This window comes from Oryctolagus cuniculus, chromosome 19 (genome assembly GCF_964237555.1).
Source record: "Oryctolagus cuniculus chromosome 19, mOryCun1.1, whole genome shotgun sequence".
Classification (NCBI taxonomy): domain Eukaryota; kingdom Metazoa; phylum Chordata; class Mammalia; order Lagomorpha; family Leporidae; genus Oryctolagus; species Oryctolagus cuniculus.
The window spans coordinates 12,529,485-12,546,163 of NC_091450.1; the positions used below are offsets into that span (position 1 = coordinate 12,529,485).

At 48.6% G+C, this 16,679-nt stretch overlaps 1 long non-coding RNA gene across 13 annotated transcripts in view; it reads left to right on the forward strand.

Annotated features, from left to right (window-relative positions):
• Positions 1–16,679, forward strand: part of LOC138846924 (uncharacterized) — a 137,671-nt gene that overhangs the window by 62,380 nt on the left and 58,612 nt on the right. For 9 of the 13 annotated variants that reach the window (XR_011384434.1, XR_011384439.1, XR_011384438.1 and 6 more), the window contains 2 exons: positions 4,259–6,053; positions 14,354–16,378. This is a non-coding gene — a long non-coding RNA (uncharacterized lncRNA). The remainder of the gene's footprint in view (positions 1–4,258; positions 6,054–14,353; positions 16,379–16,679) is intronic. The other 4 variants (XR_011384431.1, XR_011384435.1, XR_011384442.1 and 1 more) reach the window with 2 other exon arrangements.

Below are 16,679 nucleotides of genomic sequence, written 5' to 3' on the forward strand. Positions count from 1 at the left end.
GTCACCCAGAGGAAAGAGCTATGCTGGAAAGGTTTCCCCTCCTTCCCCTTTTGGAGCAGACACTGCCCCCCCCCCCCCCCCCGGCTGTACTGAGCTGTGTCCCTTGGCACATTTGATTTCAGCACTTGGAGGTGGACAGTTCCTTGCCCTTGGCGGGTGTCCTGCATCAAGCACATGCTGTGATGTCTGTCTTTCATTCTTTGCTGTATTAGTTGAGGAAGCTCAGCTCAGTGCAGGTGCAGCCAGAAAGTGGAGTCAACATCCTTGGGGTTGGGTGGCGGCAGCGTTTGGTACAGTGGTTAAGTTGTTGCTTGAGATGTTGCATCCTGTAAAGGAAGTGCTTGGGTTTAAGTCCTGGCTCCTTCTCTGTTTTCTGCTAACGTGCACCCTGGGCAGCAGAAAACGATGCCTCTGCCACCCACATGGGAGACCCGGATGGAGTTCCAGGCTCCTAACTTTGGTTTGGCCCAGTCTTGGCTGTCGTGAGCACTTGGGGAGTGACTCAGCAGATGGAAGATTTCTATCTGTCCGTCTCTCAGCCTTTCAAATCAAATGAAAAACAAAAATCCTGGGGGAGACCCTCAACTAGGGAGACTGGAACTAGTGGATCAATGCCTTGGTCTCTCCGTTGCTTGGTGGCACAATTCCATTCTACATGGTTCTGCAGGGTACCCCGGGGACAGAGCCCCAGGGCTCATTCATGTACACTTTTTACCCACCTGTCTTCCTCGTCACCCCAGTCCCTCAGCCCTGCTTTCTTGGATGAGCCGCTCACACTCCTGGTAATGGAGTCTTTGTCTCAGGCTCTGTGCTGAGGATACCCAAGTTAGGACAGACTCTGACTCATTCCATAAATCCGAAGATGCTCAGCATGGCACTGCTGGGGCACTCGCAGGTTTCCCAGGAAGAATGGGAGGTATGAGAAGGGGCAAGGCTGAGACCAGAACCCTGAGGCACATTCACACCTAGAGGTAGCAGGCAGAAGAAGAAGAGTATGTGCTGCTAGAATCCCACAAATACACAAATCACCCAACAGCCACATACTTAGAAAGAAGCCCTCATCAGTCTGCCTTCTTCTTCCTGCTTCACTCCATGAGCCACGAGGTCATAAGCAGTTCTCAGGGGACTCTTCACATCCCTGGCATACCCTGTGTGGGATTTCTTCTTCCCAGACCCTGCTGATTTGCAATCCAGTGAGACTGCTTGAAGCATGATGTGTGTGTGTGTGTGTGTGTGTGTGTGTGTGTGACCTGGAAATCCACCTGCAGTGCTCCCTCTGCTCAGGAGCTGTCCCTGAAGGAATGCCAGTCAAAGTCACCTCTTCTTCCTGTCAGGTGCTGTCTTCATCAGCTCTCCCCACAGTAATGCTGCAGAGGGAATAGCCCGGGAACTCAGGGACATACGCAGAGGAGGGAGCATTATTTTCTTGCCTGTACCTCTGCAGGTTGGTGAGGGCAGCTCTGCGCCACATGTTCCCTTTCCACTGTCAGGCTGGGAGGGCCATGGCAGACTGAGACGTGTGCTTCCTGCCCAACAGTCTGGACCATCTCAGAGGGGACAGCCTGTATGTGCAACGTGTCTAGAAGCCTCAACTCCTAGTTCACAGCTTGTCACTTCCTTTCCTGTTTGGTTGGACCAGTCCAAGCCCCTGGTTTCAGGACGATAGGAGGCGTTTCTTCGCGTGAGTAACAGGTGCATTATCGGTGTGTAAACTGAACACTCATCACATGGCAGGTCTCATGGCTCACACTCTACACCTTCCTTTTTACCAACCATTATGTGTGTGCACACTTTATATCCCAACCACACTGTGAGTTTCTTCAGGGCAGAACCCACGCACAACGACTCTCAGTGCCTCCCCACCAGTTAACTTAGCAAAGGGATATTGCACGTGGTAAGATGTGGCCAGCTTGTGGGTGTATTTTGATGGTGGAGTAAACGGAATTTGCTGACAGACTGGATATGAGTAATGTGAAAGAGTGAGGGAGATGCTGATGCTGTTTCTGACCTGTGCAATTGAGAAAATACAGTTACCCTAGACAGATCAGGGGGAAATTGTGGGAGGAACTGGTGCTCAGAAAATTGGACGTCGTTTGTTTCTATTTCTTCGCTCGCAGGAGTGTGGGATGCTCAATATTTATGGGTGGTGGAGAAGCCATTGAGGTGATGTGCAGATCGAGCACGGTTAACATTGAGTCCTGGAGTTAGCAGGCAATTTATCTTTCAATTCTTTATTGACTCTTTTGATTAGTTGAAAAGTGTCTGTTTGGTGCTACCCGTGTGTCTTTAAGTGCTGGCTGATTTCCCTTTTTAGAGCAGGGAGATTATGCCGCGGGCTGAGAGAAGTGGGCTGGCAGCATTCCCTAGCTAGATTTCATAGCAGCATTTTCCTTTCATCACATCTCATCTCTGGAGGAGCTTCTCCCTGTGACTGTGGATACGGGGTCCTTTACAATTCAAATATACATTTCCCTTAAAAATGAAATTTACTTATGTGAGGAAGGGAATTTATTTACAAAGGAATATTTCAGGGAATTCATGCATCCATTTGTTTGGGAGACAGCCATTAAGTGTAGACTCTGTTTCAGACACTGCTGTTGGTCCTGGGAAAAGAGCAATGGGTGAAAATAGATTGAACCTTGGGCAATCTTGGGTGTGGCGGGGGTACGGCAGACAACAGACACAATAAATGGGTAAATAGATGGGGCCAGCGCTGTGGCGTAGTGGGTAAAGCCACTGCCTGCAGTGCCAGCATCCCATGTGGGTGCCTGTTTGAATCCCCGCTGCTCCACTTCCGATCCAGCTCTCTGCTATGGCCTGGGAAAGCGCTAGAAGATGGCCCAATTCCTTGGGCCCCTGAACCCACATGGGAGACCTGGAAGAAGCTCCTGGCTACTGGATTCGGATCAGTGCAGCTCCGGCCATTGTGGCCAATTGGAGAGTGAACCAGTGAATGGAAGACCTCTCTCTCTGCCTCTCTTTCTATCTCTGTGTAACTCTTTCAAATAAATAAACAAATATTTATTAAAAAAGAGAAATATTTCAGAAAATGCTAAGTCTATAGTATAAGTAAAGCAGAAAAAATAAGGTTTGTTTGCATAAGGTGATCAAAGAATGCTTGGTGGAGAAAGACCTTGGGAATACTGGGCCAATCAAACAGCTGCAAATGCAGGACCAGCTGCAGGCAGGACAGCAAAGACACTCAAGCGCAGGAAACACTTGGGGAAAGACCTGAGGGAGCTACCATGCTGCTGTGTGAGGAACAGTATTTCTGGTGGAGGGAGCAGCAAGAACGGAAGCTCTGAGGTTAGGACACGTCTGGCATGGCCTAAGAGGTGCCAGGGACTCAGTCTGTCTGTTGGCACAGAAAGAGAAAGAGAGAGAGAGTGGTGGCAGGTGACACCAGAGAAGCACTCAGCTGGCCAGATCTGCAGGTGCCACGCGACAGGGAGGAATCCAATTGTTACTTGGTCCCTGGGGGATTTGGGGCAAGGGAGTGACTTGATCTGACTTCCAGATGACAACCATCTCTGCAGTTGCCTCGGGAACATACTCCCAGGAGCAGAGTTGCCCGAGGGAAGCCTGCTGCAGGGATTCAGCTGAGTGACATTGATGTTAAGTTGAGTGACATCCAGATGTGGTCAGATCGTGGATTAGTTTTAAGGGTAGAACAGTCAGAATTTTCGGGCAGGCCACGCGAGAGAACGAGGGATATGAGGATGCTGGTTCCCACTGTGGTGACCGAGAAAATCAAGCTCTTCCTATATGAGTATGGGGGACAGGAGAGGGGCACACGGGGGATTCTTTTTGGTCATGTCAACTTTGAGCTGCCTGCTAGACATCAAGTGGAGGTGTCAGGTTAGGTTGGATGGTTGAAGTTGGGGTTCAGGGGAGGGGTCCTAACTGGGAACTTGAATACAGAAGTCAGCTCATGGATGACGCTGGATGAATGATGGTAAGACAGTGTGAGGCACCGAGCTAGGCGTGTCCTTTCTCTCAGCTAGTCCTGGGTTAGCAGCTGTTTGGTTGGCTGAGGTTTGGGCCAGACATGTGACAGGTGCCGCTGGCACAGAACTGTTTTCCTGGCGACTCTGGAAAAACACCCCTGTTTCATGTGGCTGCAGAGGGCAAGGAAAATTTGCTGTGAAAAACTGTCATTTCGGCATAATCACTCCACATCCCGAGCTCTACACGTTAAGCTTTTCAAATTGATCTGGCCTGTCATTTGACTTCCTAAACATTGCCTTTTTCCTCGCAGAGTTCATGTCTCCGCTGGGAAGCAGTTGTCTGAAGCCTGAACTACGAATGTCAAAACATCCTGCTAAGGGTTCTCCGAGGTCTCTGATGTTGGGCAATTCTGGGCATCTGGTTTCCACATCAGAGGAGGAAATCTTCTTCCGTCGTGATGTTACTGCTTTAGAGTGGGTCGCTACGGCGTCAGGTCTTGGGGCCAAAAACAGATGCTTAAGATACGTGATGGTTTTTGTTTTAGGATGTGAAGATGGCTTAGCCTGAGAATTGGGAGGCTGCTTTAAAATACTAATAATGGGCTGGCACCCCATATGGGCACCGGTTTGAGTCCCAGCTGCTCCACTTCCTATCCAGCTCTCTGCTTATGGCCTGGGAAAACAGCAGAAGATGGCCCAGGTCCTTGGGCCCCTGCACCTGCATGTGAGACTTGTTAAGAAGCTTCTGGCTCCTGGCTCCTGGCTCCTGGCTCCTGGCTTTGGATCAGCGCAGCTCTGGCTGTTGCGGCCATTTAGGGAGTGAACCAGCAGATGGAAGACCTCTCTCTCTGTGTGTGTGTGTGTGTGTCTCTGCCTCTCTCTGTAACTCTTTCAATTAAATAAATAGATTTTTTTAAAAAATAAAATACCGATAACTACCATCAGATGGACAGTTATGATTTCCAGAGTCTATGTCACAGTGGATGCCCCACCAAGAACCCCATTGTTGATTGTACATCCACCTTCCAGCTGCCATGACTGTTAGCTGACAACAGCTCCCAGCTGGCCCCTAGCTGAAGAGTGGCCCCCTCTTCCAGCTGAATAGCAGTAGTCTCTCCTCGACAGGAGCGACCTCCTTTGCCCCAGGGAGCAGCCAGCAGCCAATAACTGACTGACCTAAGCTGGCCCCCTCATCTCAATTTGAGACCAGTTCCTGTGGTTCAGTCTGTGAGCCTGAACTTCCCATGGGCTCAGGTTGCAGGCAGTCTTGGGTTGAGAGCACATTCTCATTTACCCCTCTTCTTCCCTTCCGTCCCACTCCTCTCACTCCCGTCCTCCTGAGCGCTCCCTCAAGCCCAGAATCCCATCCTGGGCTCTGTTTCCTGGGAACTCAAGTGACTGATATATTTCATATCATAGAATTCTCTCTCAACAGCCCCATGCCTTAGTAGTATTTCTCCTCTACAGAGGTGAATGCAAAGTCTCAGAAAAGGAGTGACCAGCCCAGGATGACACCCCTGGGCAGTAGAAGAGCCAGCATGCCTTCCAAAGCTCGTGCTCCTGACAACATGGTATCAGCCTTGCTCTTGGGTCAATCTCAGATATTTTGGGCCTCATATGTTTTCTTCCTTTCTCTCTTTTGGCAGGTGTGTGTGTGTGTGTGTGTGTGTGTAATGTGCATTTCTTTAAGCAAAGTTGACTGGAGGGTCCAGAGATTCCTGGGTGCTTATGGGAGATCAAGAAATGTGACTGCTCAATAAATGAAGCTGTGTTGTACTGATTTTTCTGGTCTTGCTATGTAGATATTCCAGAAAAATCCAGGAACACTTTTCATTAGGTTTTGGCATACGGTCAGAGATTTCCAGCCATTTGTAAGTCATTCACATACTCACCACCATGACTTTGTGTCGGATGATTCTGTGCACAGGTGTGCAATGTGTCAAGAGGGAAACATCGCAGCGTTCAGGAAACCTAAATGTTTGTCTAGATGCCACCACTAACTGTCTGATTTTCCTTTTGCAGGTTTTCAAATCACACCAAATGAAAGAGCATTTTCATTTGTGAAATGGGCAAAATGATTTCTCCCCTGCACTTTGAGAAACCCTAGTAAGTGCTTGAAAGACCACAAGCTATGCTGGTTGGATCTGCTGGGTGGGGAGAAAGATCCCCAAGTGTACACTGAGGGCTTCTGTCTCGTGGTGGCTGGACTCATGTTTCAAAATGGAAGGCTGACCAGAGGAGCTCTGGATGGTATAAGCTCCAGGACAAACCCTTAGGTTAGAAACACTCATGACACACCTGCTGGCTGTGAGTGGGTTGGTGGAAGAACAATCCATGCGTACGAAGGATTTAGGAGGTTTTTGATGGACAGCGAAGGCGGGACCTGCCGATAATGATGATGCTTTTGTGTTTGTAGGAATGTAAAAATGCTGCTCACCTGCTTTGGGACAAGTAGAGAATGCATAGTTTCTTTCTACTCCAGACTGGTGAAATTATTGTTGAAAAATCAAAGCCATAGGCCGGCGCCACGGCTCAATAGGCTAATCCTCCACCTGCGGCGCCAGCACACTGGGTTCTAGTCCCAGTTGGGGCACCGGTTCTGTCCTGGTTGCTCCTCTTCCAGTCCAGCTCTCTGCTGTGGTCTGGGAGTACAGTGGAGGATGGCCCAAGTGCTTGGGCCCTGTACCCCATGGGAGACCAGGAGGAGCACCTGGCTTCTGGCTTCGGATCAGCGTGGTGCGCCGGCCGCGGCGGCCATTGGAGGGTGAACCAATGGAAAAAGGAAGACCTTTCTCTCTGTCTCTCTCTCTCACTGTCCACTCTGCCTGTCAAAAAAAAAAAAAAAATCAAAGCCATAATGATGGGAGCCTAGAGTCATTAACTACTTACATCGTGTCAGGTGCAGAGCTAAGTGTTTTCTATGCATTATCTTCTTTAATTTGCCCAGCATCCTATGTGATGAGAAACAGTAATTTTTTTCCTTCTAAAAATGAGGAGACTGAGGTTTGGACATGCCAGTTACCCAGCACCCCACAGCAATATGTTAACATCCTATTCAAGGACAGAGCATTTTACTGTGTGAGGGCCATGCACCTGGGGATCACGTGAAGGTCAGGGTCATGTGCGCTTGAGGGTCAGATAGTCGAAAACATCAGAAGCATGACAGGTCGTAGAAAATTGCTCTGTAAAACCTTTGTCCCAGCCTGATGTGTGCTGTGGGTGAGCATGTGCACACATACTTGGGAAGGAGGAAGTGTTGGTGCCAGACGCTGGAAGCCATGGCTCCAGGGCGGCAGTGTGCATGCATGTGCGTGTGCGTGTGCATGTGTGCATGCATGTGTATGTACATGTATGCATGTGTGTGCGTGCATGTGTGCACGTGTGTTCATGTGTGCTTGTGTGTGTTTGTACATGCACACATGTGTGCATGCTTGTGTGCTTGTGTGTGTGTGTCTAAGAGACTGCAGATCGAGATCCCATTTCCCTGGTGCTTACACAGCTGCCCACAGGGCGAGTCCTGCCCCAAGGATGGATAGGGCCCTACGGTCTAGGAAGGAGCCAGGAATTTTCCAGATGGGCCACACATTCTTTGGATGGACCTTTTCAGAAATGGTGTTTGCAAGAGAGTGAGTTTGTCCCCCCAGCAGAGTGCACTTGCACACCCGTGCCTCTCCCAGCCAGTTTCCCAGGGTAGGCATGGGTGTTGTGAGTAAGCGATTATGTGTAGGAGAAAGCTCTGTGGTTGAGATATGAGGGTATATTATATAGTTTGTGGAAAATGGAATGAAAAAGTAAGCTTATTTTGTTGCAAAAATTTTGGAAATCCATGTGTAGTTTTTTTCGTAATAGGATCTCTTTTTAAAAAAGATGTTATTTATTTATTTGACAGAGAGAGAGAGAGAGAGAGAGAGAGGTCTTCCATCTGCTGGTTCACTTCCCAAATGGCTGCAATGGCCAGAGCTGTGCTGATCCAAAGTCAGAAACTTCTTCCGGGTCTCCTGCCTGGGTGCAGGGGTCCAAGCACTTGGACCATCCTCCTCTGCCTTCCCAGGCCATCAGCAGGAACTGGATCAGAAGAGGGGCATCTGGGACATGAACCGGTGCCCATATGGGATGCTGGTGCCACAGGCAGAGGCTTAACCTACTACACCACAGTGTCGGCCCCCTAATAGGAATTCTGAAAGTTAGTGAAAATGCCACACACGATGCTGATGTTAGAGTCTCCCCTTGGAGCCACACCATTCTCTTGATCCTCAGCGATCATGCTGAGGAGATGCATAGCGGTCTCATCTACAGAGGATAAAAGTGGCCGGCGACACCAGAAGTGACAGATGGAGTGCACCAACCTGTCTCCTGTTTGCTCCTTCACCACTCCTCGGCTGGGAGGAGAGCACTTGATTGCCCGAGGATTGCTACTGTGCGGCATGAAGGGGGAGGAGAAATCTTTCATTCACTGGTTTACCCCTCAAATGGTTGCAACAGCCAAGGCTAAGCTAGACAGAAACCAGGAGCCAGGAACTCCATCTGTGTTTCCCATGTGGGTGGCAGGGGCCCAAGCACTTGGGCCATCTTCCACTGCTTTCCCAGGTGCATTAGCAGGAAGTTGGATCAGAAGTGGAGCAGCCAGGACTCCAACCAGTGCCCATATAGGATGCCCATGCTGCAAGCAGAGGCTTAACCCACTGCACCACAGCGCCAGCCTCTGCAGGTATAGTACTGACAAATCTCCCATATTTCTTAAGAAAGCTGGGTTTTATGTGTGAAATTTACCAATTCTGATTTTCCCAAACCATTGGCACACCAAGCAGAATGCAGCTGTTGGCCAGTTGTGGCCCATTTTCACTGGTTTTCGATGTTGGGGGTCTGTGGGTGTACCCAGCTCAGAGCCTGGCATACTCAGTCTGCTGGTTCCTTGCTTCCCTAGCCAGGAAGTCTTTGCATCATCATGAAGGAAAATAAGATTAAGCTCGAGACGGGTGGAGGTTGTCTGTTTGTTGTCTTAATGGGTTAAGTCTCACCATTAAATTTTCCTGAGCTGATGGCTTTGTGTGGAAGAGAGTCCAGCCGGCCCCGAACACGCTGAAAGCTCTATTAATCTTTCTGTAACCCCATTAACACTCACTGCATATTTCCTGTAAAAAAAAAGCAGTGGAAATGGCCAGAGCCTGCCGTATGGAAGTATCTGTCATGGACCCAGGAGCTGGGGGAAAGCCGTGTGGATGGGCAGAGGATTGGAACACACTTCCTTCAGGGTTGTTAGATGGATGGGGGTGAGGGGCTGAGAGATGGGGAGAAAGAATCCCTTAACCCCAGGAATCTTATAACCTGACAGTCATTACAATAGAGTCACCTGTACTTTTCATCTCGAAATATCTATTACCTTGAACCTGGGGTTAGATGACTGCTCCCCAGGGGGATGTCTGGAAACAAGAGATTTATCATTGCAGCCATAATTGAGGAGTTCATTTGATTCCAGTGTGGATCTTTCAACCACAATCAATTTCACCCACCGCCGTAAAGAATGGGGGTCGTGGCAGGGCTGTGGCTTGTGCTGTTGACAGTGACCATACAGAGTCAGCAGAGACAGGGGCAGAGCTCCCTGCGACAGCAGGTGTGGAGGCAGCTTGAGTGGCAGGATGTTTTCCCGCCCCCCGTAATAATGGCTAGACATTGCAGATTAAGTGCCTGGGGAGTGGCAAGGTCTCCGGAGGGACTCCAGCACTCGGTTAGTGCCTGGAGGGAGTGCTGTAACGGCTCCAGGGCACACGTGGCTCCCTATGGCACCCAGGCCTCCTTGCTAGGGAAATGCAGTCGCTGGAGAATTAGTAAGTGGAAGTGGACCGACTGCTGTAATTGGCAGAGCTTCAGGGACGCTCCAGGTTAGGTGCCCCGAGGCAGTGTAGGAAGCGGCTGTTTGAAGTTTGAATTATATGAGAATAGGGAAGAAAGGGGAAAAAAATAGTCCAGGCTGCTTTACAGAGATTTTCCATTTCTAATGAAATGAGATGGAGACGTTTGAGTACTTGGCATCGGCAAGATGCTGACTTAATTACACCTCCCAGTTGGGCCCTCTTCCCTCTGACTCACCGGCTTACAGACTCTCTGTCAACCTCTCTCCAACCACAGCTTGCCCGTGCTGCTTCCTCCACCTCCCCCTTGCTCCATCTCTCACCCAGGCTGAATCGGACACAGCCTTGTAGATCTAGCCTAACTAATCTCCTCCAGGAGATGTGCTGGCCTGAGCAGCCTGTCTTTGTCCATTTCACTTTTTTTAAAATATTTATTTATTTATTTGAAAGTCAGAGTTACACACAGAGAGAAGGAGGGGCAGAGAGAGAGAGAGATAGGGAGAGAGAGAGAGAGAGAGAGGTCTTTCATCTGCTTGTTCACTCCCCAAATGGCTGCAATGGCTGGAGCTGAGCTGATCCAAAGCCAGGAGCTAGGAGTTCCACGGGTCTCCCACACGGGTGCGGGGGCCCAAGGACATCTGCCATCTTCTACTGCTTTCCTAGGCTATAGCAGAGAGCTGGATAGGAAGTGGAGCAGCTGGGACTCGAACTGCATCCATATGGGAAGCTGGCACTGCAGGCAGCGGCTTTATCCACTACGCCACAGCACCAGCCCGGCAGGAGCGTATTTGTGAAATGACTGAATGTCAGAGTTACCTGGAGATTGTCCCATTGGGTCTGGAGCTGCAATGTGCACCTGTGCATTCTTGCAGCCCTGCAGCTTAGCTGGTTAAGGGCAAGAGGCAAGCAGGAATTAGCAGGGTTTGAGATCAGGAAATCTAATTTTTGGATGGGTCTCCAGGGTAGCGGCTACCATTCAATAACCAATGTCTGGAAGTCAGCTGGACCAGGCATTGGAGTGAATCCAGAAAGTGATACCCAGCTCAGCTGATGGCAGCACTGTTAAACATGGGAACCCATGTTACTATGAGATAAGAGAAGAAGAAAAGGGGGACCTGGAACCCCTGGTTTGAATCCAGAGCCGAAGGTTAACCATCAGATGGAGAGATCAGGGTCCTAGCCCTGTCATCTTAAACATCACCTCAAGTTCTGTCTGAAACCATGGACTATCAATTTATGAGTCAATGACTGCCAGTCTGGGGGCCAGCATCTGGGGCTAGCAAGTTGAGTTGTCACTTGGAATGCCAGCATCCCATATTGGAGTGCTGGTTTGAGTCCCTGCTGCTCCACCTTTGATCTGGCTTCCTGCTAATGCACCTGGGAAGACAGCACATGGATGATGACCCAAATACTTGGGCTCCTGACACCCCCAAGGGAGACTGGATTGGAGTTCCTTGCTTCTGACTTCGACGTGGTGCCAGCTCTGGCTGCTGTGGCCATTTGTGGAGTGCAAATAGCAGATGGAAGATCTCTCTCTGTCTCTGTCTCTCCCTCTTTCTTTGATGCTCTGACTTCCAAATAAATGAATAAATCTTTCAAAAAACTTCCCAATTTTGCTAAGGGTTTGAAAAAGTTGAGAATGAATGTTTCCTCCATTGTATCCCATCCTCCTGTAACACTGCTCACAAGAACCAACAAAGGCAGATTTGACCTCTCCGTGGTGGCTCTCTCAGCCAAATAGAAATTCGTAGTCACAGAACATCATAACTGTTACCAATGAGTTGGATTTCCTCGTCTTGCATGTGGGGATATTGAGGCACAACCAGAAACGTCATTCATTCTACTCACTTACTCATTCATCAAATGTGTTCAGAGAGTGTGTTCGGGTGTTCAGAGTGTGCTCAGAGAATGAGTTATGTTTTCGACACTGAGGATACAGTAATAAAGAAGATATTGTTCTTACATTCAATAAACTCATGGAGGTGGTGGACATGACCAGATCCATGCATGGACCACTGCCATGGAACCTGGTGCCTGATAGGAGAATGGTGTCAATGTTGTGAAACACCCAGGGGCCCCTAATTCATGCTTGGTCAGGGGTTGAGTCTTGAGCTGAGGTTTGGGAGACAGAATGGATTCTCAGGACGGCCTCAGAGTGAAAGGGCTTTTCTGGCAAAGGGAAATAATGCACACAAAGACTCAGAGGCAGGAGGGAGCATGACATGAACCTCTGGGGAACACAAGTGGTTTGGTATAGCTGGCAGGTGTCATGACTGTTGCAGGTGGTGAGACGTGAGGCCAGGAGGGAATAGAAGCCAGACCAGTGAGAGGCCTTTATGATGGTCCAAGAGGCTTGGTGGTTGTTGGGGGGGGCAGTTAGGAGCCCCAGGAGGGATGTTGTCACACAGCAGGTGTTACTCTCAATCCATAAGCTCAGTCATGCAAGAAAACCAAGTGCTTTGCAGAGCCCAACCTTATTTCTGAATGTGAACCTTCTCATTCCAACCTTAACCTCAGCCATTTTGGAGTGTTCTCTGTAGGAGCTTCATGGGATTATCTCATGTTTGGGTGTCTTACATGGTGTCAGAGGATTTGGGGATGCTCCCTGGCCTTTGAGAAGACCATCCACTGCTTGAATGACTGAGGTTGAGAGCTCTCAGTGGCCAACTTGGGCAGGAGGATGTTCTGCAAGGTTGGGACTCCAGCTGCCCTCAGACACCCCATGCAGGTTTTTGTCACCTGGCTTTTGCAGTCACTCTGTCGGTGATGACAGAAATAGGCATCAGGCCATGCATGCTCCAGACCCATCGATCTCTCAGCTTCTATGTCCTCTCTTTTAGTCTTGGGGAAATGCGCTTCCTCTCATGTTTCTCACTTTGACCTTGGCAGTGAATCTTAGTATCTTTCCATCCTAGGCTTCTCAGAACACAGATTTGCAGGGAAGTTTTTGGTTGTGGTCTCCCTGACACTTCCTCCTTGAGTAGTGTGCAGGGAGAGAGCACGAACGCCAAGGGCCAAAACAATTCATGTCTTACAGTGTTTGTTTGCTGGGGACAACCATATTCAGGTGTTTAGCAGTTAGTGTGGGAAGGGTACTTGTCGGGAGAGTTTGTAGGGTGGTAGAGAGATCATCTGCACAGGCCATCTCAGAAAGGGCTCTGTTGAATCCCACAGCAACCTGACGAGGCTGGGGCTATAGTGATCATTTTTGTTTGAAAGACACACACACACACACACACACACACACACAGAGAGAGAGAGAGAGAGAGAGAGAGAGAGATCTCCCACCCACTGCTTCACTCCCCAAATGCCTGCAACAGTTGAAACTGGGCCAGGCCAAGCTGGGCACTCAATCCAGTTCTCTCACGTGGGTAGCTTAGTACCTTCAGTAACTTCCCACTGCACTCAGGGTAAAACCCAAGTCCCTAGAATTCATTAGCACGGCCCTACCCAATGCAGCTCCATCTCCTCCTACTGCCCTGTCTCTCACTCCATTCCAGCCACTCCAGATCCCCTGCCATTCTTTAAACAGGCTACAAACTCTCCCACCTTGGGCTGTGCCCTGGCTTTTCCTTCCATCTGGACCAGCCTCCCTCCATGGAACCACACAGTGCGCCCCATCTCTCTTTCACATCTTCCCCTGGAAGGCTTCTCTGACCTTCCCTTGTGAACTCCAACAGGCCACCTCCCCATTCCGGTCCTCTGTGTCTATAGTATGGTCTCGTCTCAACTTGCACTTGGAAAGCAACTGCTTCCTAAGTGCTGGCTGTCCCCAGCAGCACCCTCAGTTAGCACGGGGGAAGGAGGGTTCCTGCTCCCGAGGAGCAGGTGAGACCGAGCCAAAGCCAGATGAGTCCCAGGTATGCTGCTTCTTGCCTGAGCTTCTCTCAGTGACTTGCCTCATTGGGAATGAGAGACCAGGAGGGATGCAGACCCAGAAGATAAACTCATCCGACATTGCTGTCATTTTGTCTCCTCCCCTCTGTGGTTGCTCCCGATGGATCTGGCTTGGGCATACATACTCCACCCCCTTCCCCTTTGGACCACGGCATTTTCAGGAGAGTGCTTGGTAGAGCCCATTCCTAAGGCATCAATTTCTCTCATGATAAATTACCTTAGCAGCACATTGACCTAACACAGAGCAGTCTCTGGAATATTTACATCTGCCCATGTTTCTATTTTGTTCACCATTTTTCAACCTGTTAAGGATATTTTAAACCAATACATCTGTGTGCATCTCTGCTCGGCTGAGTATTGTTTCTGCATTTTTACAAAAGGTAGGATTCTTTTGAATCCCTGGGGCTCTTTTCTCTCTCCTATTTTATCTACTTTTGATATCATTGCACCTTTAGAATGCTTAAGTGGACAAACCGGCACTTGAAGAGGGATAAATGTTTAAAATAATGCAAATCTTATCATTTCAAGTATTTTTAAGTACATTCACATAGTTGCATAGCCACTGCTACCAGCATCCAGGACTTGATCTCCTCCAAGGGAAACTCTGTAGCCATTCTTCTCTGAGTCCCTGACAAGCATCTGTCTGTCTTGTGTCCCCAGGAATTTGATTACTCTAGGGACCTCAGAGGAGAGGAATCCTACACTATCTGTCATTTTGTGATGGACTTATTTCACTCAGTGTATGATCTTCAAGGTTCATCCATGTGTTGCATGCGTCAAAAATGCCTTACTTTCTGAAGCTAATACTCCCTGGTATGTATACACCACATTGCGCTTAACCATTCAGCTGTCGATGGACACTTGAGTGCTTGCACTACTGTGAATGGCGGTGCTAAGAACACAGGTGTAGAAATATCTTTTCAAGCTCCTGCTTTCAATTCTTTTGGTGTATGCCCAGAAATGGAATCATTGGATCATATATTAATTTAATTTTAATGTTTTTTAAAAAGATTTATTTACTTATTTGAAAGGCAGAGTTACAGAGAGCCAGAGGCATAGAAAGAGAGAGAGAGAGAGGGAGAGAGGGAGAGAGAGATTGAGAAGGTGAGGCAGAGAGAGAGAGAGAGAGAGGGAGAGGGAGGGAGAGAAATTGAGAAGGTGAGGCAGAGAGAGAGAGAGAGAGAGTGAGAGAGAGAGAGAGAGGTCTTCCATCCGCTGGTTCACTCCCCAGTTGGCTACAACGGCCGAAGCTGTGCAGATCCAAAGCCAGGAGCTAGGAGCTTCTTCCAGGTCTCCAAAGTGGGTGCAGGGGCCCAAGGACTTGGGCCATCTTCCACTGCTTTCCCAGGCCATACCAGAGAGCTGGATTGGAAGTGGAGAAGCTGGGACTTGAACTGGCGCTTACATGGGATGCTGGCACTGAAGGCAGCAACTTTACTCACTACACAACAGTACCAGCCCCAATTTTTAATGTTTTGAAGAATTTCCCCACTGTTTTCCACTATGGTAACACCACTTATATTCCCACCAGCATAGCACCAAGTTTCCAGTTTCTTTACATGGACAACATCTATTTTCTCTCTCTCTCTCTCTCTCTCTCTCCCTCTCCCTCTCCCTCTCCCTCTCCCTCTCCCTTTCCCTCTTCCCCTGTCTCAGTATTGGCTATTGGTGTGAAGTGCTATCTTATTACAGTTTTTGTTTTTTGCTTCCATAATGACAAGTGATATTGAGTACCTTTTCATGTACTTACTAGCCAATTATTTATCTTCCTTGGTGACTATTCATTCAGGTTCTTTGCCCAGTTTTTCACTGAGTTGGTTTTATTGTTGAGTTGTAGGAGTTTTTTAAAATATGTTCTAGAAATCAATTTTCATGTCAGATATATAATATATAAATATTTTTCCTCATTCTTTGGGTTGTCTTCTCACACTCTGATGTGCAAGGTTTTCTTTTTTTAATTTTGATAATGTCCAATTTATCTGTTAACTCTTTTGTGGCTTGTACTTTTGATGTTATATCCAAGAAATCATTGCCATATTTCAGGTCAAAAAGCTTTTTATGTTTCCTTGTGAGAGTTAAACTTTTGGGGCCAGCGCTGTGGCATAGTGGGTAAGACTACAGCCTGCAGTGCTGACAACCCATATGGGAATGCTGGTTCGAGTCCCAGCTGCTCCACCTCCGATCCAGCTCTCTGCTACGTCTTGGGAAAGCAGTAGAAGATGGCCCAAGCCTTGGGCCCCTGCACCTGTGTGGGAGACCCATGGGAAGCTCTTGGCTCCTGTCTTCAGATCAGCACAGCTCTGGCTGTGGCGGCTGGTTGGGGAGTGAACCAGCAGATGGAAGACCTCTCTCTCTCTGCCTCTCCTCTCTCTGTGTAACTCTGTCTTTCAAATGAATAAATAAATTTAAAAAAAGAATTATACTTTCAGCACTTACATTTAGATTTTTTTTTGTTTTGACAGGTAGAGTTAGAGAGAGAGAGAGAGAGAGAGAGAGAGAGAGAGAGAGAGAGGTCTTCCTTCTGTTGGTTCACCCCCAAAATGGCTGCTACGGCCGGCGCGCTTCCTCCTGGTCTCCCATGTGGGTGCAGGGCCCAAGCACTTCGGCCATCCTCCACTGCCTTCCCGAGCCATAGCACAGAGCTGGACTGGAAGAGGAGCAACCAGGACAGAACTGGCACCTCAGGTACTGGCGCCGCAGGCGGAGGATTAGCCAAGTGAGCTGTGGTGCTGGCCTACATTTAGATTTTTAACCCATTTTGAGTTTATTTTTTTCCCCACAACTGGATATCCAGTTTCCCCAACACAATTTGTTGAAAAGATTATTATTTCCCCCATTAAATGGTTGTGGCACCCTTGTTGAAAATCACCGACCACATATGCGAGGATTTGCTTCTTGGTTTCCTAATAAAACCCATTAGTATGTATATCTATTTCTATGCCATTATCATGCTGTTGCTTACAATGACTTCATGATAAGTTTTTTT